This window comes from Neltuma alba, unplaced genomic scaffold (genome assembly GCF_004799145.2).
Source record: "Neltuma alba isolate B1F8T4 unplaced genomic scaffold, ASM479914v2 tig00011253_pilon, whole genome shotgun sequence".
NCBI lineage: Eukaryota > Viridiplantae > Streptophyta > Magnoliopsida > Fabales > Fabaceae > Neltuma > Neltuma alba.
The window spans coordinates 314,072-328,230 of NW_021635968.1; positions in this window are offsets into that span (position 1 = coordinate 314,072).

The following is a 14,159-nucleotide window of genomic DNA, read 5'->3' on the forward strand; positions in this document are numbered from 1 at the left end:
GGAAGATTTAAGAACCCCTGTTAGCAACTAAGCATCCCATTGGGAAGCCTCAATCACTCATCCACTTAGAAAATTTCATATCATCAGGAAAACTATCCCAGACTTTAATAAAAGAATCTAACCAGATGAAAAATCACATAAGCACTAAAATCCAATTAAAAATTCAAACGAAGCGAAGCACCTATACCGTGATTCGACAGAGGGTCATCAGAAAATAATTACATATCATAATCAAACGAAAAAATGGATATTATTTATATATTGTGCAGAGATTACTAAATTTTTGTAAATATAATTTAAAAAATAATATTTATAAAAAAATAAAAATCAATAGCAATGAATAATTAGGACAGATAACCCAATAAATGAAAATCTTTGTTTATAATCCATCCATTTGATTATAGATAAGAAAATCAAATGGTAATCAAACAAACATAATGTTTTAATTTTACCCACAGAAGCATTATACTCCCTCCGTTTCTTATTATAAGAGACGAATAACCGAATTACGTTGATCAAAAAAACAGTTAAAATTAGTTAAGAACAATGAATGTGTAAAAAGTATAATTTTTTTTCCAAAAATACCCTCATTAATAAGGAGAGAGAGTATGAGAGAGAACAATAGTAAATTCTTAAAAGAAAGAGAAGTGGGAAGGAGAGAGAGTGTGAGTTGGAGACAATAAATATGGGTAAAATAGGAAATCAACACAAAAAAGTAGAGACAACTTTTAAGTGTCTCTTATATTTAGAAACATGCTATAAGCATCAAATGTCTCTTATAATAAGGAACGGAGGGAGTATTATACAGGGATGAGGTTTATTTTTATCTTGGAAGTATTCACTTAGAAGTAGTGGCCAGTGGGTATCTGAAAATATTTCTTGGAACAATGTCGCCCCGAAAGCAGTCAAAACGTAGCAATGTCAACCTCACCCGGATACCTAACTTTTTGCCATTAACTTGACACGCTGGAGTCTAAAGTTACACACTGACGAATGACGATAAGCAAAGGTCAAACGTGGCTAGAGACATTGGAGAGTAATTACTGTGTCTTTAACGGAGTGCCCTGGGCCTGTGGTGGTTCAGGGGCATTAAAATGGAGCAACCATCTTACCAAATCCATCTTCGCCTGATTAAGACCAGGTAGTGGAAGGAAGAAGAGAGGCGATGGGCGACTCGACGGCATCGTCAGTGACTAGAAGCATGAAGAGGGGTTGCACTTCTCAGACGTCGTGGTCGAGAGCTGCAATACAAAGGTCCGTCTAAGATATGTCACTATGGCCTTGTAGCTCCTCTGTGCACATCGTGGAGGGGGTTGAGCCCAAGGAGAAGATTCTATGGCTGTCAAAATTATCAACATGTATGTGTTTTTTTTTTCTTCTCATTTAGTGATCAAGCGATTCTATTGGTGAAGCTTGATGTTGTGTCTGAATGAGATCGACCAATGTGCAGAGACGAGGTTGTGGTTTTTTCGAATGAAATGGGTCAAAGGGCGACAGAGGTAATTAATGAGTTGCTTCGTCATGGTGATAGAGATGAGAACATGAAGCAGAGAACAGCAGATGATGAGAAAGAAGGAGTTGCAGATGTTTGAAGCAGAGGTTGGCGGTATATGTGTGGAGGCGAAGAAGACTGAAAGTAGATTGAGGCTTGTATTTTGTGTTTTGATGCTGACATGGGTGTTTTTTTCCCCTCGACATTTTGGGGTAGTAGATATTTTAAATGGGATAGTGGCTCATGTAGAAGGGAAGTTTAATTTAAATGAAACTTTACTTTTGATGTCATTTTGATGTTTAAAGGAAGCTTTACTTTTGGTGTCATTTTGATGAAGCCACTATAAGTGTTGGAGCGATAGTGTCTTTGTATTGAGATGATTGTTGTAATGAAATTTAAGTTAATATTTGTAGGATGGGACAAGACAAAATGGGAAATGAACGGGACCCTCTCATCCCGAGATATTTATTTGTTTTTAAAAAAAAAATTATTATATTATTTTTTGAATTATGGTTCATATTTTTGTTTATATTAGAAATATCTTTAATATCTTTTTAGTATGAAACATATTAGATATATATATATATATCTGAATAAACCGGTCCGTTTTTCTCATTCTCATTGTTCATCTCCTTCTCACTATCGCACGCATCGCAGTGTCCTCTTCTCTCGCCCCTTAGATGCTCGCATACTTGCAGTCCCTAGACTCCAGCTAGCCTCTTCGTTCTCGGTTGCCTTCGCTTATGGCCTCCGCTGCTCCGTCGCCCCGTCATCATCTGATAGTATAAGCACCCAAATTTGACAACAGCAAGCACAAGTTCCTAGATCTAACGCTATTTTTAATATTTCTGGCTCATGTTTTAAGATTTATAGAGTTGAGAAAAAGAATAGGGTAGTTGTAAGATTTTAGAGTGGCTATAGAATATTTTTAAATTATATATTTATTTATTGATAGATATTAATCTATGTGTGATTTTCTAGGCTCTCTCACATTAAGAGCTTTGAGGTAACTTTGTATAATTACCTCTAATAAGCTAAGAAATAATAAGTAACTTAGAAATTACTTGTATATACATATTAATTATTTGTAAATGTTATTGTTGTTAGTTTTCTAGCAAAATAATTATTTTAGTATGAAATGTGTGTATATAGATATGTTTATCTATGATAAATATTGAGTTTTCAAACCAATAGAGTATTGAGTTTTCAAACCAATAGAGCTTTGATTTATATACATTTCTATTTCATCCATGACTTATGCTATTAAATACTATTTGTAATAATTAAATATCCCAATAGTTATGATTATTGAATTGTAGTAAATTTTACTGCTGATTATCTGTATCCGATTTTCATTATTTTCCTGACTAAGAGCAATGGTATATTTGTTAATATATTTTGTTATAACATTTTTTGTCGTGACATATGTATTTTTTGATAGATTGAGGTTAGAAGGAAATTGGTATGATTTAATTACACTAGTCAGAATTGTATTGGAGTTGTAAAATATGTGACACTTTTTCTCCCATCCTTCAAGGAGGGGAGCCATAGTCCAGACTTGAACTCTATACCTTTAGTCGGGAATATCTTGAGTACTGGTGAGCTTGAGACAATCTAATTAAATGGATTAGTTTCGGTTAAACTATATGCTAGTCTATGGCTCCAATTAGCAAAATAAGAATCGATGGCGATATAAGGGTGGTTGCATAATGCATTTAATGTTGTGAAATACATGTTGTAAATGAATATTGATTTTCTCTATTGTTGATTTAATGATAAAATTTTGGTACAATTTAAACACTTGATGTATATAAATATCTACATATAGTTTTGATAAAATATATTTGTGTTTTGTTTGTATATGTTAGAGATTTTAGTTGTTACTAAGACGTTTAATCTCATCCTTTTCATTAAATTTTTATGCGATCGATCTTGTACAAATCAAGAAAAAACACTAATAGAGTGAGTCATTAAGGATTTTCTGTGGTCCCTAAGCATATCTTGTATCATATTTATTTGCCATGACCCCAAGACTTTCACATTTTATTTTACGAAGTTATTAAAAAGGATTTGTTTTGGAACTATGAGATGTTATTTATGTTTGGAGTTGAATATGTTTTTTGTTGATGATTTGGATACTAGAAACATTTATAGGCTATTTATGAAATAGTTTGTTAAGTACACGGATTATATGTTTGAGGTGTTATAAAAGGTACAACTAAAATTTCATCAAAAAAGGTATAACTAAATTTCGGTCAATGTTTGCCAACGCCTGATGCAAGTGGAGTAGCCAAGATTTTCTTTCAGATGTTCAACTTTCTTGTTGCCTTAGACGAATAGTAGCTGAATTTACAAATGAAAATAGGAAATTTCAATTGTTTTAAGTGTATCTTATTAGAGGCAAAGATGTCTATTCACACTTCACTACAAAAAACAACAGCTTATTACCGACAGAATTAGTAACGAACAATTATTCCGTCCCTAATTTCTGACGGATTACTACAAAAATTTCCTCACTAAATTTACTAACGGAATTTTTTCATCGCTAATATTAATGATGGAATTTCTCTCTGTCACTAGTTCGTTGATAAATTTGTCAATAAATATTTAGTGGAGGAATTTTTCTCCTAGAAATTTCTGTCGCTAATTTTAATTATAAAATTTTTTAATGATGAAATTATTCCGTCACTAATTCTATTGCTAAATTGTTTGTCAAAGAAGTTTTTATCACTAATTTTGTTACTAATTCTATTTTATTGCAATTCTGGCACTAATCTATCGTTAATTTTAAATTCCATTATTTTAGATTATAATCAAACCACAATTTATGTAATAACATGGTGGAGAAATAAATGTAAGAGGATCCCAATGCTCTCTATTCAGTAACTTTCACTATGAATTTTCACTATCTTGCTTGTACCATTCTCCTGTCTCTCTTTCCCCCTCCTCCCTGCTCCCTCCCTCACTCCCTCTCTCCCTGTGCAGCTCTCATAGCCCACACCTTGGACCTGGTGATGATAGGCTTTACATCTGAAGATTCTGTATATTGATCTCTTTTTACTTTCTCCCTTCGTTAGTCTAGTCATTCTGTGAATCGTGAAATTTCATTGGAGTTTTGTGGGTTTTTCAGTCTGATTTTTTAGCAGAATGAACCCTAATATGGTCTCAAATATTGATGGATTGTGCGGAACTCTGTTGGTATGATTTGTGACATCGTCACTGTCAATTTTCTCGCTGATTCTGCTTGGCCACTGTCCTGTCTTCACAATGGCTAATGCATCTCCTTGGCCGTTATGTTTACGTAGACTTCGCGCGGCCCCCCTCTTGCAGTTCCTCTCTCTTTTTTGCAATTTTTTTTCAAGAAAATTTTGTAGGCTATCGGAGTCTACATTATTATAACTACTTAAAAAAAAATAGATAAATATAAAAAATAAAATAAATTCAAATTTTATATTTAGTATTAATTAAAATAAAAATTAAATGAGTTTTTATATTAACATTTTATAATACCAACAAAGGAAAAAAAAAAACTAGAATGACATTTTGAAATTTAAGTCAAAACAACGCCTCTTGTTTTGACTCTGAACAGAGTCTGTGAACATTCTTCTTTAAAAAAATAAGGGGTAATGTCTTTTTACTTTTTAACACAATCTATGCCTTGGCTTGATTGAATTTTTGCAAACCGCCGGTATGAATTTATGATGTAGTCTGAACCTTGCTAGCTTACCCGAGTAGCATGGGACACGTAGAATGCAAGGCTAGGTTATGTCTGCATCGCGGACAACTTTGTGAGAATTCCAATGTGTCAGTACTTCTTTACATGTCATGCATTTGTCACCTCACATTTCCTACAGTGGGCTTTCTGCTTTCCGAGTGAACAAGATGACCTTTACCACTCCTTCCTCTGTTTCTCTCCGCGTCAATCCTAATTGCCAAGACCCTAATCACGAGTTACGATCCGTTTGTGGTCGCCAAGATTCTGGGATCTGTGGGAGGGAGCATTTTGTTGAGGTCAGTATGTTTCTTTGATCCTTTTTTTTCTTTGGCCGGTAACAGAACTCCTCCTACAATCTTGGCTATACCCAGTTCTTGCATTTCGTGTGGAATAAAGCACATTTGATCTTTTTCCCATATTAGACTCTTTGTTATGTTTTAGCTGAGCTGAGCCTACATATTTTTTCACCATAACTTCAGGCTGTTGCTGATACATGGCTGGAGACCAGAGAGATTGTATTAAGTGCCCGATTTGGGATTTTGTGGCAAGTGTGTCAGCCGTAAATGGCCTGGTTTTCTTTGCTCTCGGCGACATCTACAGAATGTCATTCGGAAAGTTGGGTACGGGCGGTCTCGTTATTTATCTGTTTGTCGGATTAATTGTGTGTGTCCTCAGAGGGCTAATCCGAAAAATTAAAGTTGAAGAACGATTGCACGCTCTTGTGGTAACTCTGATATTTGGTCTAACATGTTTGGGCTCCAACATCCTTGACATGCTTGGGACTGGAAAAGCAGATGTGTTTAGCATTATGTCGTACGGTTCATTTGCCTTGATGTCCTTATCCGTGTCGAGGGACTCTGTGCTTGGATTCGAAACTGGCTTCTCCTCTTTTTTCCTGTCATTGTTTGCCTCACAATTTCCACAGATCAACCGGCTGCTCTCACTGATTGCATTAGTCCTCTGCTCGGTCATCTTTTATCTTTTCCGCTCAACAAAAAGAGGAGGAGGACAGCAGGTATTATTTGAGTTTTGCAGCAACATAATCAAGCAATCAAACCTTTTACTTGAACTAACATGTATTTTATCCCTGTGAATTTTGCTTTTTGTAGGGACGAGATACCCAAGAGGAGGGCGGCGGTGGCAGTGCAGGTGGCGGTGGCGGTGCAGGTTCAACAGACATTGAGACGGTCTTATTTGAGTTTTGCAGCAACATAATCAGGCAATCAAACCTGTTACTTGAACTAACATGTATTTTATCCTTGTGGATTTTCTTTTTTGCAGGGACTAGATGTGCTGGGATCTTTACCGTACGACCGATTTACTGGGAACATTTGGCCAAATAGTTTTTCAGAAGAAGAAGAAGAGACCAAGGTGGTGGTGGGAGATTAAATTCAATATCAATGTTTATTTTGCTGATTAAAGTTTTCACTCGTGTTAATAGTTTCCATTTTGTTGCAGCAACTCTTAAGCGGTATCCATGAACTCCAACAAAGGCCAAGCACAAACACAAGGTCCGACACTCCAATACCACCATCTCAAGTTTTCATGCCCAATAATATTCGGAGTCATGTCGATGTTAATTCAAAGTAAAAATTAATTAAACAATATTGCCTTTTCTTTTCTTTTCTATTTTTTTTAATCTCCTCTTCATTTCGGAATTCCCAGTAGCATGATTGAAATGCATATTATTGTGCCTAAGATCCCACACTAACAAATCACCGATCTCCTTGCTGTTTGTACACAGTCTTGGCGAATGATATTTCGAAAGCCATCGGCCTTCCAGCGGGCAAAAGAAGATAGCAGACCCAAGGGTACTCCTCTGAAACACCCACCATCTACAATGTTCATGCTCAATATTTAGAGTCATGTCAATGTTAATTCGCAGTAAAAATTAATTACACGATATAGCCTTGTCTTTTCTTTTCTATTCTTTTTTAATCTCCTCTTCATTTTGGAATTCCCAGCAGCATGATTTAAATGCATGTTACTGTGCCCAAGCTCCCACACTAATAAATCACTGATCTCCTTAGCTGTTTGTGCACAGTCATCGCATACCTCAAAAGGCTAGCAGGCGACGCACCACTGCAGGAACCAAGGTGCCCCTGTGAAACTGAGTGTGGGTGAGAGCAGCCAAACGCAGTTGGGTCACCGGTGTTGGAGAATGTTGTGGTCCCTCTCTCTTTGATTTCCGTTATTGCTATGATTTCCTGCGATAGTCTAGAGTACTGTGGCTGATGTTTCTCTTTGCTTATGAACTTGTGAGACCCTTTTGGCTGATATTTCTTCTTGCTTATGGACTCATGAGACACTTTACCTCCATTGTGCTTGTTCTGATCTATATTATATTGGTGAATTTTTTATTTTAGACAACACTATTATTACATTGGTGCTATCATTGACCTCCCATAACTTAAAAAAGAAAAATAGAAAAATAATTATTATGAGGTTTTAAGAAAAGAATTTAATTATTGAAAAGTCCCAATGATAACTGAAGAGCATAAACTAGTTGTCATTTTCAGTATAGAAACTTGTTATTGCATGCTCATCAGTTGACTTATCAACAGATTTAGGATAATTAAATTTCTTCCTTGAGACCAGACTGTAATTCCCAAAAAAAAAAAGAAGGTAAAATGCACCTTCTATTTAAGCATGCATCTTGCCGGCTTTGGTTTATTTTCTACTTTTTCTTTCATTTACTTTGGGCCTGTGGGTATTGTTTGTTTTAAACTGATTGGCAGCCCAATATGTTAGCATCATTTTACTTTATTTGAATAAATTGACTTTTAATATTAAAAAAAAATCAAATAAATAAGGCCTAGTCTGGTTATGTTTAATTGGAACCTACCCTTTATTTTTTTCAAATCATGACCATGTGTTTACATGTTTAAATCACAGCCAATCAGATTACATTTAATTTTTATTTCCAAATATCAAATTAAGCTGTTTGCTGCCTATCATGACAAATCCGTATCCAATTTTTTTTTCCTGGATTTCTGGTTGGTTCATGTTGTGAGTTTTGAGAATTTTCACTTTTTATTTATTGATATATTGACTATTGATTGAAAAATTCCCTAAAGCTTGATTGATTCTAATATCAATTCTAATTTTGTGCCCGTCAAACACATGTGTGCCACACTGTTTAAGGAAAAAAATCCTTTTTTAATTTCATTAATTATATATAGAGGGAAAATGAGGGAAGTTGGATTATAAAATATAGAAGGAGAAGGAAGAAGGCGGAGGCGAAGATGGGGCATGAAATGGAAGGCTTTAAACAACAAAATGAAAAAATCAATGCTACATAATTATTAATATTTAACAGTTACTTTTACTCATATTTAACGGAACTGTCAAATTAGAACACATCAAATATTCTCTAATCACATCAAATATTTTAAGAATATTTTACAGTTTTTTGTTCATAACCGCCAAATGAGATTTAAAAAATGTCAAATAAAGTGCTCATGCCTGTGAAATATTTCAAAATCGTTCTTCTTAATAAAAAATATAGAATATATAGTAGAAAAATAAATCTAAAATATTCAACTAATGAATTCAAATGTAAATAATTCATCATGGGTTCAAAAGTTATTGTTCTTAAAATTTCTTAAATTTTAAATTTAAATAATACATAAGAGGCTAAGATAAGTGTAAAGAAAGAGTAAAGTTTAAGTTTAAAAAATACACACATCAATTCCAAAGCTAAAATTATAAATAAATTCAAAAAATTTAACCATTGAATAGAAATAAAAATAATTAATCATGAGTTATAATTTTTAAGCAGTCCAAGTTTTAAATTTAAATAATAAATATGATATTATATGCCTAATAATAGTACATACATTTATTTTTTCATTTTCAATTTTGTCAAGGTAGCTCATTATAAGCCATTTTCTCTCTTTCATTATTGTCACTTTCTCATTCCTCGAAAATATCTGCTCATTATTGATTTGTTTGACTCTTCAAATGTACTATGTTATAGGAAAGTGGCACTACCATATGCATCCTCATTCTGTTTTCCCCCATTTGATTTTTTTTTCCTTTTTTTGTGATTCTTTATAGAGAAGATTAAGGCATCTAATAGTATTATTATTTTAGTTGTCAACATAAGCTTTATTTTAATCTAATATTTCATGGCAAAAAAATTAATCTAATATTTATGATCTTTGTTAAGTTTATAATTATTCTTTTATTTGATGATGTTAAGTGACTTCATGTATAAACTTCATAGAAATTTTTATATTGAGTATGTTAATCGATGAGAGTTGGTGGATTTAATTTCAATAATTTCAAACGTGAAAGTACATCTAGCATCATAAAATTTTTTTTAGGTAGATCTAGTATTTTAAAATATTATGTATTACATCCGGCACTTTAAAGTATTTTTTTTAGATGTATCTAACATTCTAAAATATTTTTAGTACAATTTTGCACTAAGTAATTTAAGGTACTAGATTCATTAAAAAAATAATTTAGGGCAATAGATGCACATGAAAAAATACTTTATGGTGCTGCATATGCTAAAATATAATTTAAGATACTAAATACATCTGAAAAAATATTTTAAAGTACTGGATGCATTATAAAATACTTAAGAATACTGGATGCCGTTCTAGGATGATGGATGCACTTTATAATTTTAACAGCTACAACCTCCGGTTCTAAATATAAGAGCTAGTTGACTAACTTGAATAGATTAAGAAAATAAGTTAAATCAATTATTTGTAACAAATAGATATTGTCTTTCTTAAAATATCCTTGCTACTCAAGTTTATTGGCTAAAACTACCTTTATTAGAAGGATTATCTTAGAAAAAATAGATAAATATGAAAGACAAAATGAATTAGAGTTTTATATTTATAACAAAAAAAAAAGTAAAACGACATCTTATATTAAGGACCGGAGTTAGTATTTATTAATAGTAATAAACTATTATAACTATATCTAATTCAAAATAGTTGATAATTTTAGGTTGTTTGGAAATAAACAGTGTGAACGCCTATTTATCAGGGCCCACAAGAAATAATAAATAAAATAAATAAAAAAATTAAAGAAAAATTTTTCTTGATTCTTTTTTAGAGGCCAAGTTTGAAAGGTCCACCATGTAGTAAATAAAAAATTTTTAAAAAAATTCTCCTCATAATAAATGTACCAAATTAAAACGTGAGATTAAATGTTGGTTGGCTCCTGTTTAGAAAATAGGATATGGAGGTATTAAACAAAAATTCAAAAATTAAAAAAATAAGAAATAGAAAAAATTTCTCATTTAAGATGATTGGCTCCCAATTTAGAATATCTTTCGGAGTCCTAATTATAAAAAAATAAAAAATACAATTAATAATGATTTGATGTTTAAATAGGAATTATTATTACTAAAAATTAAAAAACAAAAATTAAAAGAAAAATGCAAAAACCCTGACTAAAACCTATAGGAGAGTTAGGGTTGAAGAAGCATAATCTCTATGAGAAAAAAAGGGGATAAGGTAGAAAACTTTTCTATGGTGGTAGGGGTTTAATAATGATAGAAGTGACCGAAACAAAGTGAAATTTACTGTTTATCTTCTTTTAACTCCGCGACAAGGAAAGCCCGTCTTTATATGGTGGTTATCACGCCTGTAACTCCAATGGCTAGAGGTTGTACTCCAATTGACCTATTCTTATCACCTATGTCCTGCTGGATTTCTTCGACGTCCAACCAAGATTGAAAAGGCAACCCAACATCTAAGCAATTGCCCACCATCGTGCTCCAACTCCATTACCTCTGGCAGCGTCTTCATCCTCTGCTTCTTCACCAAAAAGCGAAAATAATATTTGAATCTTGGTTAACATTCATCTTGATCGTACACCCTTTCTTCTCTAGTCTGGTAGATTCTCAACAAATCTCGATTTACACGGAAAACCCATCACCGTTCGCGTTTGTTCTGTAGATTTTCTGGGAACATTTTTAGGAAAGATTGCTCTTGTATCTTTTTTTTTTAGGGGTATCCAGTAACAATCAGAGAACAAATAGCCGGACCGACTCTAATTTGGTTTGGATATTAAACCGGGAGAAATTAAACCGATAGCAAATCGATCAAAGTAGTGTAAACCGATAATGAACCGATTTTGATAATTATGTTATTATTGGTTCTATTTTTGTTCATTCAACTCTTAATATCTCGATCCCTATAGATTTAAATGAATTTTAATGATGATTTTGATATAAGTGACTATTAATTTTAGTTAATGATGAACTATAAATATCAAAATTCTAAATATTGTTATATTTTGCTATTGTTATGATCAAATTATTGTTATATTTTGTTATTAGTGATTATTAATGTTGTTATATTTTATTATTTTCAATTAAATTATACTATTTTAATACGACTTGTTAGACTCTGAGTTTATCCCAACCAACTGGTCCTTAAACCATTATCTCAACCGGTTTGGTATCCGGTTCAGTTTTTTGTTCTTCAGTTTTAGTGCCGGCTATGAAACCTTATCTATACGTACCGTCAAAGATTAGACCCCTAATTAGATACGTCAATAACACAGCTAAGTGCTAATTGCGCTAGGCCTCAAGATTGTTCTTGTATGTGCTTCGAATTTGATCAGATGTGATGAGAGTGTGGCAGGGAAAACTGTCAGCAAAGTCTTGGATGCAAAGAAAATCGCTGCAGCTTCCACAAAATCCATTGGGCTGGGATGCCATCTCACACAAATGATCTCAAGCTCAAATCCCACAGGAGAAATTCTCCAGACCCAAGATTAATTAATTACTATATAAATTCTCCCGCATGGGTTGCCTTTTTAACTTCGGGCAGGGAGGTGAAGAAATCCGGCAAGGTTCTACTTCCTATCACACCTAAGCGCTGATTTGGAAGACATATTTGCAATTTTCAATGTGTTAAGGTAATTCTTTTTAACCTGTAGGATAATTATTTAATGAGTCAAAATAAATTATATATGATAAGGACCACATTATTAAATATGAAAAGATTAGAGGTTAAGTTACAAGAAAGTCAAAAGCATAAAAACTAAATTACAACGAGACATAGTTGATGGATTCAGTTGCGAGTGAGTTAGGTGCTGCGTAGCTAATTAAAAAGAATTAACGGCATAGGAAATTAAATTGAGAACAAAACTTGATATTTAAGCTTCGTGTGCTCCATTTTCCCTACAAATCAACGATAAAAAAATATCTTCATAAAATGTTAGCAAGGCATCTAAAAGGAAAACAACGAAACAAGCTTATAGATTTGAGGAAATAAAATAAATAAGAGCCATAAACAGAAATGAACATGAATTAGCATTAATCAAACTTTGGAAGCCTTGATCTTTGTAGCTGCATCAAACTTTTTCAACTTGATGTCAAATGCTATTTTTTGTACTTTTTTTTCCCCAGCCTTCGGTCCAGCCGCACCATCTTGTGGAGCCAAGTCCAAGCCTTCAGTTGAAATTGGCTGCAACTTCGGACGCCTTAGTCTTTCCGCCAAAGTAGGCATGATTTGACAGCGTTCTTCATCAGGCAGTGCCGCTATTCGCTCTGCAAGCTGAAAAACTTTATCTGAGGGAGGAAGTCTGGGGCCATATGGATCATAGAGAGGAGTAGAGTATCATCATGGAGCATTAGAAAATAGCTGGAAATGATAACCCATAAAATATCAGGTCTCTTACTTATAATCTAATTAATCAAAATTGTTAAAGTCACAAGCATAATACCCTATACAACATCCCAAGATGATAAAAGGGGTGGGGTAAAAGTCCCACTTCCAAGTACATGTCCTTGATAATAGATGTCTTGTCCAATGCATTTGGAAGCATGGTGAATATTTTTAACCATGATCCATCATCTTCATTTAAACCATCCAATGTTCAGATGCCTTTGGATGAGAACCAATGAAATTTAACACTGTAATTTGAATTAAAGGCTGCTTCCTTCAGTGATTGAACAATATCACTGCTGCAAAAAATCTCCAATTTTCAATATGCACCCATAGGTACTCATTCATTCAGTACCAAAAAAATGATCCAAATAAAGAAACCCTGCTTGAATTCTTTTTACCACAAGGAATCAATGCATAAAAAAATATTGATAAAAGTTCAATAAATGGAGTTAATGGCCACAAATAAAAAAAAAAGGAGTTAAAAAAGGCCAGATGAAAAATTGAAGTTAGCATTGTTATTACAAAAATCACTTGCAGGATAAATTTGTGACTGCATTGGACAGGTATATTTGATATCCGGAAAACAAGATGAAGTTACATTTCTAAACTCTGACTCGCCTTTCATTTTAATTACAGAAACAATTCAAGATTACAAGTAATGTTCTAACTTTGTGAAGGGTAGCATCCTAAAGTTGTAATTGATAAGTTCATTTTGTTCAATGACATCAAATGGGAGAGGACATCATCACACACAGTAAGGAGTTCTTTCCTAAACAATAGCGTAATGTCCACCACAGCATCCATGTATTTTATCATACACTCGATAAATAAAATTCAACATACAAGACCTTCCTATTATAACAGGCCGTTCAAAAGGATCCCTTGTTTTTCCATAAAAGAAAACACTGCTTTTCCTCCGGATTTGAGTTTAAATATCCATGGATTTTTCATTCTCTGTCTGCTTATTGGCCTTAAGTAATTCAGAAAACACTAGTTTTATCGAAACCTCATGTTCATGTCTCTTTTCGAAAGATGCCATTCGATAATGTCTATCTAGCATAATCTCCTGCCGACACTCGTGAGCACTCAAAATACAAGGTTGGTACGGAAGCACATGGAAGCATAATTTATCATGATTATTATTATTTTGTCTGTATTTGAGTGGAAATGACGTTTGAGCTGTGGTGGTTAGCTACTGCTGAATTCAATGGACCTGGCTCCTCCTATTGTTGCACCGGTCATAAGGAAAATTTAATCCCATATTAAACACATATTTTCTTGGTCAACATATTGAGCAGATCAGCAC